Source organism: Pinus tabuliformis, chromosome 4_1, assembly GCF_031772625.1.
Source record: "Pinus tabuliformis cultivar Carrire ecotype Pingquan chromosome 4_1, CPIR1, whole genome shotgun sequence".
Lineage (NCBI taxonomy): Eukaryota > Viridiplantae > Streptophyta > Pinopsida > Pinales > Pinaceae > Pinus > Pinus tabuliformis.
In genome coordinates this window covers 966823898-966839732 of record NC_142303.1, presented here as the reverse complement: position 1 = coordinate 966839732, position 15835 = coordinate 966823898, and positions in this window count along the sequence as shown.

Sequence of the window (15835 nt, the reverse complement as noted above, 5' to 3'; positions counted from 1 at the left end):
ATAAAATAAATTAAAATCCACAATTAGGAAAAAGTCAACATCGAGACAAAAGACTATTTGCACTAGGGGCCATTTACGCAGAAGTTGTTTTTATTGTCTCATGAGGGGATAACATGTACATGAGGGAATGAACCCTCGTGGGATAATATCACGTGCACTGCTTTACCAAATATCCCATCCAAAGTCTTACATTTTTTTATTGAAGGAATTCATTGACAACAATTTTATAAAAAAAAATAAAGCAGATATAAATTTTTCCTCAAAAGTGTCATAACCAATGGAAATGTCCTCTGGTATAGATTGTATCCATTGATTCCACCAATCATTGTTGAATCCCTCCAATTTAAGTACTACAAAATTGGTCATCTCTTCTTAATTCATTGGTTTGATTGAAAATATGTCTCTAACTTGTGAATCCAGGTCATTGCATGGATTTTTCTTTTGCCATCAAAAGCTGGAATTCCTAATTTGTTGAGGTAAGGCTTGTTGAATATCTTGTGCTATAGATCACTCCATTGTCTTTAAACTTCCTCAGAGATTGTATAACTCCTTGAAGGAGACCTCCCCTTGAAACTCTATTGGGTTAAGCTTTTGGGATTTCGATGAATTTGTCATTCAAATCTTTAGCACTTCAAATTCTAGATCAGGTTTGACATCTTCATTCAGAATATGAGGTCATAAGCAATTACCTATAAATACACATATTATTGACACATTCACATCAAAATTATTGCTCAACAAACAAGCCAATAAAGAAGTACTCATGGATCCTTGGCCATTGCCTAAAGAGGTAAGTAGAGAATTCCTTGATAGATCAGATGTCAAGAGCATATTTTGACATGAGGATACATCAAACCTTGATGAGAAATGGGGTCTAGGGTTTTACTGTTAAGATTTTTTCATTAAAAAAAAAATTAGGGGATCAACGGTAAAAAAATCACTAGAATTTTACGGATCCATTTCATAGGCACATGATCTGTTTCCTTCACTCGCAGATTTACTTCCATGTCGGATCCTTCAATTAGTGATCGTGGTTCCATAGCTTATCATTGTAGTGACCTTAAATTTCCATTTAACAGCAATTTTCTAAGTCTCTTTTGTCGCCTCCGAGGAGACCCTGTCTGATGAAAAAGCAAAAGGAAGGGACTCCAAGAGAAAAGCACGTGCATGTCTTTGTGCATCAATATTTGTAGTCTATTTACCATCTGGATAAAATCCTTTCAGGGTCTGCAGAACCAATGTGATCAGGTTTGCGACACATATAAGCTCTTCGAAGTGCTTCTATACGCACTTCTCCAAGTCGTTGAAGTTGTTTTCAAGCTCCTTTCACTGGACACTGAAGTTTACTAGGGCCAAATAATGTCAATGCAGCTACAGGAATGGCTTGTGGAGCCGCTTCTCCTTGGATGTCACCTTATCCATGGCTATGAAGATCAAAATCTCTAGCACTAGTAAAATTGTAGTTTGGAGCTCGACACATGAAACCCTGATGCAGCTCAGAAAATGAAACCTTCATGGAAACGAAAGTCGTGATTTAGCTCGACAAATGAAACTGTGGATGTGAAGTTCCATGGAGCAGATGAAGGGTGCAAATGAAAACAGAGAGCCAAAGCCCTCACTGGCCCGTGGAAATTGGAAATGAGGGAATTGGGAGGAAACAAAAAAATTCTTGATGCCTGAGTGGATATTTTTCATGTGGCCTCTTCAGCACTTGTGCCTGTTGGTATTCTCGTCCAACGATGGATGGAGTTGTGTACAGGCCTAAGGTGGATAAAGGTGGATGGGGATATATTTTGTGTGGTGCACAATTGCATTGGAAGGAAGGTTTCTAGAACAATAAAATATATATTTTATTGTTTTATGATTGTGTTTTTTAAATTAATGTTTTCTATTTATGTAAAAAATCAATGTTTATTTTTTATGTTACATATTTAATGTAAAAATAAAAATATAAGTTTGATTTCAATCATGTTTTATTATCATATTGTTCAATTTAAATTATACCTAGTGGAATTAGGCACTGTATCATCTCTAGGATTTATGTAATCTCTCCTTGGCTTAGGCTACTATGACCCTCCTGGTTAGGGCTCTAGGTCTAGCTATGGCTTCGATTATGGCTCCAGGTTTTTCTATGATGGCTATTGTGGCACAGGCTCGGGTTCACATTGAATATAATTTTATATTCTTTCTTTCAGATTAAGCAAGGGTTTTAAGGTGCACACTTATTGGAAAATTTGTTCTTTCAAACCCTACCTTTTGAATGTAGCTACATTGTCTTCTAATCTAAGTTTCACTATGATGTAGTGTAGTCTGCGTGGGTCGGCCATTTTCCCCATATTAGTTCAGTAACCAACATGAGTGAGCCCATGCTCATGGTAGATCCATTATGTGTGGTAAAGTGGTATACATATCCTAGTGAGTACTCGATAGTTATGATGAACACATACATACCACACCTATTACAGAAGCTAGGGCTTAACAGAGCAACCTTTCTCCTAAAAGAACCAATACACAACAACCATGGAAGACATGAACCAAGAACATGGAAAGGTAAGCGCTTTGAGGATTTTAACCATAAATCATGAACCAATCATGAGTCATGGAAGGCTAGAAGGTTTTTGACTTCTGAAGGAACCATGGAGAATAAATACGACCATAGTAACAACCACATTGTTATGTGAATATAGGAAGAGATGAAGGATTTTACCTTTAACTTTTGTACATAGGAATCAATCATTCCATATGTATGTGGGACAGTAATAAATCAAATCATGGTGCTACACTCTCTATGTATGGCTTTGCATTACATAGTTTTCGACCTAAATTTATGGCCTAGATCTCGGGTTGTGTATGTCCTAGATTTCCCTTGGCTATTAGAGTGAGCACTTAACTACTAAAAATAACCAAAAACGTTCCTCCACTACACTCAGACATTGCCATATCATCTAGTCCTTAAAAAATTATCCCTAAGTGCACAACTCGAATTTTGAGGCAATTTCACCATGTTCATTTCTTTATTGGACCAAATATTCAAAACCTTACTTGTTCAAGAGGGGTATGTGATCTCTTAAGCACCCACCCATTCGCTGAAACCTCCTGTGGCTTGGTATTGGTTAAGACCTATTATGATTTTCTACAACCACTGATAGGAGTTCCACTACCACAACGCTTCATCTAGAGTGCAACCCACTAGACACAATACCCATGTCCTCCCCATGTTATATTTGGTTGGCACAAATAGATCCCCAAAACTTTCTTAGTTCTTGGGATCTCCCGCATTAGTATGTTTTCCACAACGAGTGTCCAAGCAGGCCTAAGCTTCGGCACTTCTCATAAGGGAACACTAAGAGGAGGTTACAAAACACCAATATGTATGGTAAGTTTCTAAGACCCCCTCCTCCCATACTACAAGTAGGCCATTTTTAGCACCTTGATCCTAGTTAGCTAATACAAATTACTTCAATGGGGTTAGTCAATCCATCTCCAAAGCCCCATCCTGAACTCCACCTTCTACTATTTTCACCAGGTATATGGTCCAGATCTCATCACCATTCTATCTAATGGAAAGGGAATAATGGGAAATATCCAAATATTTTTCTCTATAGTTTTCTCCTATTATCATGGTTGCTGATGAAGGGAGACTAAAGTATGTCAATTTGATTGTTCTAAGGAAATTCCCATGTCATCAAGAAGAGCTATTTAGGATTCAATATCTTACCAGGTAAGGCTGAATGGACCTATGGTAAATCGATTGGGTGTTACCAACAACATGATAGTCTATGTGGGTAAGTGGCCATATCCCAATTGTGAGCACTATGATGAGGTAAGCCAAAATTCTACAGGGTCAAATGAATCACATTCTTCATAGGATGATATAATATAGATATTATTTTATATGAACATGTTAATTCCTTCCACGATTCCTTTAATTAGAGACGAAGTTCAACGAATAGGTGATCAGTTTCAATCAACCAAATAAGATGAGGTGGTAGGTACTGACCAAGATAGAGTCGAAACATCAACACCTCAAATGGTATACCCATTGGAAATTGATTGTACCATAAGGAAGGTCGTGTCTCTAGATGAGGTTCCACAACCGCTGAGAGGTTCCACTAAGCAAGGAATAGAGTTATTCAGTATTCAGGTCCCCACATGCTAAGGTGTAAGGCTGCTACATGAGCCCATGGAGATCCCCATGGGGGGCCTAATTGTCTCCTATATTGTCATGGACGAGACTGGGGGGGCTCAACCACACAAGTGTTTTTTTTTGCACTATGAGGCAAGACCATTAGGTAGTTATGTTAGGTCAATATGTGTTAGGCCATAAGTGAGCTATATCCCCTTGGCTTTCTTTTAGGTCGAGCAAGCTGCAAATTTTTTGTATGGTTGTTGGGATAGCCAAATGTGTTATTCCCCATGAAGTTAGTGAGGTTCAAAAAAAAAAAATAGGAGAGGATTTTAGTAACCGCATAGTTGATGAGGAGGTTAAATTGAACTATCCACCATGAAAGGGCACCACCATGAGAGCAGTTAGGGTTGAAAGTTATGGTTGAGAGTTATATAAACACCAATTACTTCCTACGTAATGTCACAGCCCATTATGCAAACCCCTCTGACAATGTAAATAGTTAGCATGATACTTACTCTAGCAGATCGCTCTCATTTCACATTTTGTCATAGTGTCAAAACCTAATTTTGAGTGGTTCAATGCAGAAATACCACATTAGCAATATCAAATGGGAAAACTGGAATTTTCGGGGGTTTCCATAATAGTGGCAGGATGTCTTTTATTGATAGGCTAAACAAAACTTGCATTGAGACATTGAAGTTTCCCCATCCAACTATGATGGTCCGCAACCAAAATGTGAACACATCCTTCCTTCCTTACTTCCAGCTATAGGGTTTCAACCCATCAATTGTTATATGGAGAGAGGTCAGAGGCTTGTCAAAGCCATTAATTGTGCCCTATTTATTTATGATGGTTTCACTATGTGTTAAGGTATGTATCTATGCAATAGGAGGATTTCAAACTTGTTCAGATTGTCTAATGTGCCATATGATATTATTCTTTTTCATAGTCTCCACATCAAATCCAATTTACATCACTGATAAGTATCTCCTTGGCCTAGGCATAATAAAACCATAGCATATATGTTAGGGATGAGTGTACTACTCCTATGTGTGTGGATGCATCTCTAACCTTTTGCGATATGAAAAGATAAATCTTAACCGATATCTACGTTTTACTCGTCTTCCATTACGGGATAACAATAAGCTTCTATGGCATAAAATAAGGCATAAAAGAAGCTAAGAACCAACAAGAGGTGCAAAGAATTTCATCCAACATATAGAATTAGCCAATTGGGATGATGTTACCACTACTAGTTGATTAGATTCAATCAAGAATTCCCTCCTGCTAGCTAAAGTTTGCAGTGAAAACCTCTTCTCATCCTTACAACTATGATGAAAAGAATCAATGAGTGTGACTAGATAATCTTATCTTAAATCAAAACCCTTATCATTTGGCATTGTGCAATAGCCAAAATATATTTTCCATGTATCTAATGACCATTATTTTTCTTCATCGAGGATTAAAAAAGAAGATTATTCTTATTTAGTTAGAATGAAATTTCCTAAAACTGATCTTTGGGGATATCCCGTAATCAAAAAGAGAAATTCCAAATATATGTGATATAGATGACCTATTTGAGGTGTCCTTGATGAGATGAGTAAGTGCCATCCCGTAATAAAGTTGCTAATAGTGTCCTAAGATGAGCCCTACTATATTATAGCAACGTTTCGCCTTATGAGATAACAATATGTTGTTATTGATAATTACACATCCAACATGCATAAGTAATGTGAAATCAAGAGGTAGGTGATCTCCTTAGTGCACCCAAATCATTCCCAAGACCCACCTTTGTTTTTTTGAATGTGTGGAACCAATAATCGCAGAAGAAGGCTAAACAAATGGAATGTGCCAAATAAATTTGTATTTTTTGTGTTCTTTTCAATGAGTAAATTTTAGGGCTTTGGTCCAATAATAATATAGAAAATTAGCATTTCAATATTAAAAAATATAAAAATATAAAAGTTAGAAAAACTTCTCACATATCATTTTTCTATGTGTTCAATTTGACAAGATTAATGGTGCAAGCCAAAAACAGTAGTCTCTGTCGTAGGGAGGGACTAAAAATAGATATACTAAATGGGTCTAAAGAATTTTATATATAAGAAACAAATGGATCTCTCTTCATAACCAAATATCAATTTTTGAGTTCTCAAAACAAAATAGCAAAATTGATATCTTTTATTTCTTAATATCAAACCATATTCCTTCATAATTTGAATGGAAATAATCCACGTTCATGTCAACATTGACATCAACATCATCAATATGTTCTTCACTTACACATTTTGTTTCTTGAAAGTATACAACCTATGACAAATTTGCATACTCGGGTTCATATGATGTATTATTTCTCAATCCTTTTGGAGGACATGTTAACACTACATACGAGTCAGTCTCAACTAGATCTTGTACATAGAATACTTGTTTAGCTTGCGATGGTAGAATAAATGGATCATCTTGCCAATGATTTTGACTTAAGAGTTTCTTCATATTCACCATTGTAAAACCCAAATCATCAGTCTTGATCCCTCTCTTATTGTATACATCAATCCAATTACATTTGAACAATGTGTACTCCATACAAAAATAGTCCAATGTAATTATTTCTTCTACCACTCCATAAAATGCTATGTTTTGAAGTGCAGGGTTACATCTTTGGAACTTGACCTCATCATTGTTTGAGCTTCCATACACACACCACTATTTTGGGTGGTTCTCTCATTCTATATGCTTTTTGTATGGAATATATAACCATTGATTAGGAATCCCTTGTACTTATTCACGACTTTCCTGGGGTGATGTGCTAGCCATTTAAGTGTATCAAACACCTTTTACATCTCCATCGACCTGTATACTTTTAGATTTTTAAATGTGGTTAGGATTCATACATTCAACCTCTGAAAAAATATTTAATTTCCTACATAACAATATTCCCATAGACTTATTTTTAATTACACTTGTAGTATAAATAATATCGTTACGTATTGTATTAACAGACTATTGAAATTATGGGTTTGGAGTTCTACAATACAGCTTCATCTTTTTCCATTTGGGTAATTGGGTTGGCAATCTCCATTATTTGCATCCTAATTCAACAATTATGGACAATAGATATGTTGGTTAATGTGTTTTGATAAAATATGAATAAAATATTTATAAAGGTAAAATATTTTGATCTATCCATGGATCTATGTTTTGTTAAACCATAAACAAAGAGACAAAAAAATACAGGCCAAATATGTTACTTACTCTATCCATCGATCAACTTCCTTTGTGTGAAATAGAACCCACCTATGGGCTTGTTCCCGACTAATGTCATCTAGTTCTGAAGGAATTAGAGTAGATAATGGCTTTCCATGAAGGATAAATTCTTCAACTTCCTTATCCCACACTTCATTTTGACAATGTGTGGATCCAATAGCTTCCATACCTTTCAAGTATCCTCCACAAAAATTTATTGATTCCTCCACAATATAGCTTTCACCAATGCATCCTTCAGGCCTCTTTTCGTTTTTAACATAGCTCTTATATACTTTTATGTTCCTACAAAATGAAAAAAAAAAGAGAATTAAGTAATGTCAAAAGCTTTAAAAAAAATCATCTTGTTTTTGTGCTTGATAAAAAGTAAAGTTCGCATACCTCTCAAAGGGTACATCTATCTATATCCAACTAGGCCACAATATCGAAGCTCACGTGCCAAATGTACATTCAAATTCAACATTATATTCAAGAATGAAGGAGTAAAGTACTTTTCAAGAAAGCACAATGTCTCCACAATATCATTTTCCAACTTGTCAAGACTCTCTACTGAAACTGATTTTGCACAGATTTTCCTATAAAAGTGAATGGATAGATCCCCGAATGTGTGGTCCTGAGGGAAAAGTATGTAAGAATTTGATTGAAGGTGAACATTAAAAAGGCATTGTTGAATTGCGGTAATGGACCTAAGAGAGGAATTATTATTCACACTTAGCCTTGGAAATTATAGGTACACTTCAACAATATTTTATTTCCTCAAAATCAAGCTATAGACATCACTATATTTTGCATCACTGTATTAGCAATGCCTCGTTATACCTCTTTCTGTGATATCTTCAACACATTCATTCTTCTATGGTATATGGATCATCAAAATAGATCTATAATGGTGTGGTAGTAACTCACTATGATTACATATTGCCTCTATATGCACCTTCTCAAGAAGTTTCTTCAAACCCATATGTGATTCTTTAAGGCTCACATTTTTCTAAGGCATGGCTTATCTAAGTCTTGTATATATCCTCCAAACCTACACTCTAGACTCTATTAATGGCAATTCACGATCATCCTATATTAGTCATGACACAGTGAATAAGGTACTAGCATTGTATATGTCATATGGACAATAACATTCAACAAAACTCATAACAATGACTTAAATTCTAGACAATAATCTATTTTAACCTCATAAATTTTAATTTCATTGACCTTCCTAGATGAGGGAAATAGGATATATGGAGACTAATGTAGTGATAAGAATATGTGTTGATAGTATGAATCTTACACTTCCTACAATGACCTAATCAACACACACACACACAAACACACATACATATGCATATATATATATATATATATATATATATATATATATATATATATATATATATATATATATATATATATTCAAAATTCAAACTGCTTATATAAGGTGAGTCAACCTATGGAGATGTTGATTTACAGTAGGTTCATTGTGATCCTAGAAATAGACCTCAATAAATTTTTGGTCACAAGTAGTGGAAGCACTTGATTTTTGCAAACACAATCCTCTCTCAGTTTGAGGATAATTAGTCTCCCTGAAATATTCTATACCCAGCATGAAGTAGCAGAATAGGAATTCTGTGGAAGCCATCTCTCAAGAAGTAGTCCTCCTGGAAGTTTTCAATTCCTACAGCTATCATAAAGTTAAAAAAAAAATAGAATCTCGAGTAGTGATCTTTCTTGGTTCCCTCGCAATTATATGTATGTGGTACTACTCTATGTATGTGACCTCAAGCTCACTACTATTTATGGTCCAGCTTTAATTATGGGATCGGTACTTCTTAGTAGAAATGGTGATAGGTTATAATACCTATAAATTGATGATAATGTTACAGTCTTGTTCACAATTGAAGTTGTGAAGAAGACATATATGAACTCTAGAAAGGTTGATTGTCATCCTTTCAAAGGTTATCTTCGATCTGCTTTACTCCACAGGCTATTTTAGACTTCTAGACACACACTTCTATGTTCTTTGTGGTATGGCTCGACCACTTATCCAGGGAAGTCTACTACGAAAGGATAGCTTATTTCCTTGAAGTTGGCTTGTATATAGTGCAACACTAATTTACGTACATGTATGCTAATGTTGCTAAATATGGAAATTGTTTGGCATACTCACTAATTTGCAAACCTGAGTGCTAACATATGTATTTAATCTCTTATACTTCTGAATGACCTCAGGCACACTAGTTCCGTTCTTGTGAATTCCTCTGTCATGACAATGTTTCGCTCAAGTGTTTTGATGCTTAACTTCTGATATAGTTTATGAGGCGAGCAATATCTGAGGATTTTTTTTGGAATTCGTATCCTTGACAAAGTGTTGAAAATTGTTATGTTGAAAATAGATCTTGAGGATCTAGACACAAGCTTAGATCTATGGCATCAAATGAAAGTAAAAATTCAGTCTGGTCTATTTATTATGTACAAATTTGTGGTGTATTCCTAAATTATCACAGCAAGTCGGATCCCTTATATAGAGACCAAAAACACAAGTTTGGTTGACCTGAGCATAAACTAAGTGGGTATGAGTGAGCTAGTTTAGTGATTATTATTCGATCTAAGGATTCAGTCTCCATATATGTTGGTGCAGAGAATATGCAGATCATGGCTTATTTGATGTACACATTGACTACGTTCAAATGAAGTTTTGGGACATAGTTCTAGAATTACTGATGTCACAAGGATATTGTTTCTCTTGTTCTTCGAGAGTGTACAGTCCTTATATGGTAGAGGGCTTCGAGACAGAATATGCATAGAATTTATTTGCTTGTGCGAATGAGTGTGCTTAATGCCTAGATCATGTGATGAATGGTCATCATTCTGAGGTCTTGACTCCTAAGTCCTGACTGGGCATGCTTCTTATTTTTTAAGCTTAAGGAGCTAAGAGTAAACAATCTCGTTGATTACAAGTTATAAAGCAATTACCTAAGTTCATTGACATGCAAATTTGTACATATCCATGATAATAGGCACCATTTTTCCCTTTTAAAGGATCCTTATTTATGTTTCATATCACTGTAGCAGTGACAAGGATTTTTCCTTGTTAGCAACAAGCCGAATTTCTCACTAATGATACATTGACAAATATTTTTTTACCTCAAATATCTCCTCTTGCGGGCATGGCATGTTATAGAAATATTCTTCTAGCAGGAAAGGATCACAAGGACCCTTGATGAGAAGGTTCTTCAATATATGAAAGAATCTTGGAAAGAGTATATTCCACTAGAAGTTTGTGGATGCAATATGGCATCTTATGGAAGCAAGCATCAAAGAAGTTTACTAGTTTAGTTGCACCATGAAGGCATAATTGAAGTATTTTATCATCTTGATAAAGGAGCCTCATCGTAGACATTTACTTGAAACAAAGAGGCAGTTCGTGAAAGATGTTGACCAGATGACAAAATCAAGGAAAGAGGTATGTGCATCTTTAGATAAGAGACCTTATTTATAAAGTAGAATTCCTGTATTCAGAGATATGGTAGGAAGAGTTAGATGCAGAAATATATTTGGAATCATGTGCATGGTATGTCTTGGTTAAATATTAGATGAAATAAGGACTCTTCCATATGGGTACTCGATGTATATAAGCATGAAAGTTATGCATAAAACTTGGTGATATTGATTGACATATGATATGGTTTTTGTTAGGGTCCTATGTTCCATAGTAATAAGGATTGGTTAATATTTCAAGTCAATCGAGGTCAAAAGTCAAATTTTGGTCTATACTACCAAACTTTTCCAGGTTATAAAGTAAAGAGTATGAGTCACTGTATAGGTTTCATTGCTACTCCAACTCTGATAATGAATATAATTTCATCATGGTAGGTCATATTGATATTTCATCATTCTTTTGATTAATCATAGTCATCCAAACCCTATCAATCATACTTTCACCTTCTTTCCTTAGAGATTTAGTTAAAATTCTTCTACTAGGGTTTTGGTTGTGCTTTCCCGGTTTTTTATTGTGATTTCCATTTTTCATGGTTCGTAACTTCATTTAGGAGTCAAAGGCCTTAATTTTAATCTTATACCTCCTTAACCATCCTTCACTAACCATTCCCCATCATTCCCCTCATCAAAATCCTTTCATTTCCTTATTTTACCAAAAACCCTAGAAATTTCCTTTTCCCCCCCTTTTTATCAGTATTTTTGATAAATTCCACTTCTATTATTTTCCTAACACCCATAGCTATTCCCCATATTTTTCACATAATTTTTCCTACCTCCCTTCCCTCTCATTACCTTCCCCTAAGTTGCAACTCTTCTTTGTTGTGCTTTTACCTAGTGACCATGTTCTCATCATATCTCTTAAACCTCACACCAATTTTCCACTAAATTTGTATAGGATATGCATCGGGATGAAACAAAAACACCCACTCAATTTCAGATCAAGATGATGCATGGTTTTCGAGAAATGACCCATAAACATCTACAACCAGTTTGGGATTTTATCACTATTTGTGACCCTAATTTGACTGAAACTGTTTTAGAGGTTCATTACAATGATATTAACTTTTGTAAAAATTTCAGCCCATTTGGATTTACCTTTTGGGAGATACTACCAAAATACAATTGCTACAAGAGAGTTGTTGTGCTTTTGACTCTCTTTTTATCATCATTTTAAAAAGATATATATGACCAAATGGATATGAATTTTGGAAAAGAAAATGAGGTTTTATTTAAGAATCAAACCAAGAACAATAACCTCCTTCAGTTTTTTCGCAAGTGTTATGGTTAAATATACATGAGCTTATATTCCTTGCTGCTCTTTTCGATGTGCTTCTGGATGGTCAGTATTGGAATCAAGTTTGAAGAGGCTAAAATGATGTTTTTGTATGGTTTAAAGGCTCTAGAGTGTAGTGGACATCTCCAAGTTTCTTCATTGGTCTTCAAAAACACTCAAAACCTCAATCAAGTCATCAAAATTTCAGGTCACCTATTTGTTGTGCTTCTGCATGGATTTGTTGTGTTTCCATGTGACCAACTTCAAGCTTGGATTCTGAACAAAGGGGAAAGTATTTTTGAAAATGGGAGGAGTTTTTTGTTCATAACATACCTGAAAACAAAAACCTCTCTCAGTGTTTACACAACAGTTACTGTCTTGGAGTTACAAGTGGCACTTTGAGACCCATCTTTCACAATTTCACCAAACCAGAATTACTGACAAGGTTCTAGAACGTTTAGAAATTCAACTTGGTGGACCTCCAAATTGGCATGGTTGACCACAAATATACTTGGCTAATGAATTTTGAGGTTCTTTCTATCATATCCCATGATTAGATCTTCAGTTATCAAATTTTTGGTTAGTCAAAAACCAAACCCTAGATAGTAGGATATGGGCAAAGTTTGCAAATATTTTATCCAAGCATGCTAGGGAGTGTGAGGGCAATGTGCCAGGGAAACACAAGGGAGCACTAATTTCAAATGCATGGAAACTAATTGTTAGTGAATTCCAGGTGTGCTAAGGAGTGAGTGAAGAGGTATACTATCTAGTGCTAAGGCATCACAAGGTAGAACTAGGTCAAAATGCTTGGAAATGAACAAATAAAAGTACAGTGTGCCAAGGAGTGTCAGTGAATTCCAGGTGTCCCAAGGATGAAGTGTGTTAGGATAAGTTAAAAATAGTACTTGAAGGAGGCAAGCCTATTGTTGTGTTAAGTTGTGTACAAAGTAGTTTCAGAGAAAGGGAGAATTTAGGTTGGGCACAACATTATTTTTTCAATGACTTGGTTGGGTTCCGAAGTCGCGAAAAAAGTAAGGCTATCTATGAGGGCATGATAGCGAAGGTGTTCGAGGGAATTTTAGGAAGTAATAACACATGCTAGATAGGAATTTTAGGCATGCCAAGACAGTTCAAAGGCTAAGGCATGCCAAGAAGTTCTAGGCACCAAGGTTTGACACCAGCACATGCTAGGTAGTGTTAGGGCCAAGTTCTAGGGAAACACAAGGGAGAAGTAGTTTCAAATGCATGTAAATGAATGAATAAGCATGTGATAAAGAGTGTTATCTAGCGAGTATGAGGTGTGCTAAGTGTCAGGTAGCGCTAGGGAGTTCCAAATCATTCCAAGAAATGCAGCGGATGCTAACACGTGTTATATAGTGCCAAGGGATTATTAGGCATGCCAAATGTTATGGCATGTCAAGATGTAAAATTTGTTGCTTAGTTGTTTAATTTTATGGCCACGGTTGGATGTGATCCTTGTTTTCGTAACTTGTTAAGTTGGATAAGTTGAAATTATACATGAGTAGCCTAATATGAGTTATAGCAAGTTCTTAAGTGAGCAAGGCATAGTCTAGTTGTAGTAATTGTAACTTGGTCAAGCTGTTGTTACAACTAAGTTGTTGTTATAATTGAGGTAGGATTTTTTTGGGTTCCCACGTTGTAAAAAGTGTAAGAGTAGTTGTGAGGGCATGATAGTTAAGGAGTGTCAGGGCATGCTAAGGAATGAAAAGGCGTGCTAACAAATTCTAGATAGTTTTGTGGTATGATGGTTTGATTTAATTTTATGGTGTTATTTTTATTGTCTGCTTTTCATAGCACTAATTTTCCTAGTTCATGTGTTGACTCATAGGAAAACTATGTTCTTATGACTTGAGGGAAATGATACACACTAATAAATTCTTAACAAATTGACTGACTATAACCATTATGACCTTGGACACATAATGAGAAAGACTCCACAACAATGGTTTTAAATTATTATCTTTTGAAAAAAAATATAGTAACAAGTACATAGCATCATCAAAAACTTATTGCAATGATCAATGATGATGGAAATTTTTTTATCGTTACCAAAAGTAACCAAAAAGAGAATTGGTGAGGGTCAATAAAATATCGTCACTAGAAGTGTCACCAAAGAGAGAATTAATGATGGCCTTTAACGACCCTCACCAAAAGTGTCAACAAAGAGAAAGTTAGTGATGGCCCTTTAATGACCCTCACCAAAAGTGTCGTTGAAAATGGCTCTGGTGACAAACCTTAAAGGACCATCACTATATACACTTACAACAACATTTTTTTAAAGGCCGAAACCATATGCGACATTGGTGATAGACCTTAAAGGTCTGTCACAGACATGAAGCGTCATAAAAAACTCATTGGAATGATCAAAGATGACAAACATTTTTTGACCATCACCAAAATTAACCAAAAAGAGCATTGGTGAGGGTCAACAAAATATTGTCACTAGAAGTGTCACCAAAGAGAGAATTGGTGATGGGCCTTTAATGACCCTCACCAAAAGTCTCACCAAAGAGAGAATTAGTGACGGGCCTTCAATTACCCTCACGAAAAGTGTCATTGAAAATGGCTTTGGTGACAAACATTAAAGGACCATCACTATATACACTTAAAACAATTCTTTTTAAAGACCGTCACCATATGAAACATTGGTGACGAACCTTAAAGGTCTACCATAGGCATGAACCTCATCAATGACATTTTTTCTTGTAGTGGTTCCTTATGGGAGGCTTTGACACACTTCAATTTCTTGACATTACTAGAGTGAGGGGTCGTTGGGTGGTCCTGAAGGGGGTCCTATGCATTCGGTATGTCCTACTAAGATAAAAGGTTATTGGACCAAGGGTTCATTGTCAACACATCGAAGCATCCAGATGGGGAGGTAGATAGCCTAGGATGCACTGTAGTATGAGGGAAAGGGGATGAATCTGACTAGAATGGAGAGAAGTTAGTTGGAGGAACAAACCCTACTTAGGTGGGGAGGCTGGAGCAGGATGGATGGGATGATGAAGCTAGTGGAAGAGAGTCAATTGAAAGAGGGTGGGATGCAAGTAGAAAGAAGGTGAAGCGTAGCCAGAAAAAGGGGAGGGAGGTCAAGGCCCGGAGAGGTAATAGAGAGTGTGGAGAAAGAAAAACTAGACATGGAAGGGCTGAGATTGAAAGGGGCTGGAGGAAAATCAGTGTTTAACAGATATGGTATTCCTAAGAACCGAGTAACCAATACATATGGCGAATTTTTATGGCTCAACGAGATAGGCTCGTAGTGATTAGGGTGAGCCAAATAATCAACCACGCCCTCATCCATATCCAACATGCTACAGTAAATCCCAAGGACAGAGAAAAGAGACGGACCATGGAGATAGATGACAACGAAATCGAAGGGTGAACCTAGCCGACTGTGATGGTGATGATGAAAACACAGTAGGGGATATGGTTGTGTGCAATTGCAGGTTATGCATTTGCAACTGTTACAATCCCTAGTCGTGCTCTAATAGTGGTTTAGACCGCAGCTTCATCCTTTGACCTTTAACTACATAAATTATATTATATCAAATTGTTACTATTGTTAAAAGAATTTCTTAGTTAAAAGGTTTGTTAGTGTTGTTACAGATTTGCATAATTAAAAGGCGAGGATTGTACCTAAGAATAGGATGGTGAATGGA